Raw genomic sequence first — 402 nt, 5'->3', positions numbered from 1 at the left:
GAAAGCTGTCCACTTTGTACCTTCTCCTTAACAACGATGAACTTAATATCGATGTGTTTCGACTTTGCCGAACTCCTATTATTGTTGGAGAACATCACGACTGACTTATTGTCATAGTATAACTTTAGTGGTCTTTCAATCCTTTTCACAATCCGCAACCCAGTGACAAAATTTCTCAGCCATGATGACTGAAGTGATGCCTCATAACATTCTATATATTCTGCTGCCATGGTGGATGAAGCTACAAGGTTTTGATTGGCAGAACGCCAAGAAACCGCACCACCAGCTAACAGATAAACATAGCCCGAAGTAGATCGTCTACTATCTTGGCATCCCGCAAAATCGGAGTCAGAATACCCAATGATCTCTAATTGGTCTGATCTCCTATATGTGAGCATATAG

The sequence above is a fragment of the Lupinus angustifolius genome, chromosome LG03, assembly GCF_001865875.1.
Source record: "Lupinus angustifolius cultivar Tanjil chromosome LG03, LupAngTanjil_v1.0, whole genome shotgun sequence".
Taxonomy (NCBI): Eukaryota; Viridiplantae; Streptophyta; class Magnoliopsida; order Fabales; family Fabaceae; genus Lupinus; species Lupinus angustifolius.
The sequence above is the reverse complement of the archived record's forward strand: the minus strand, read 5'-3'. Positions refer to the sequence as shown.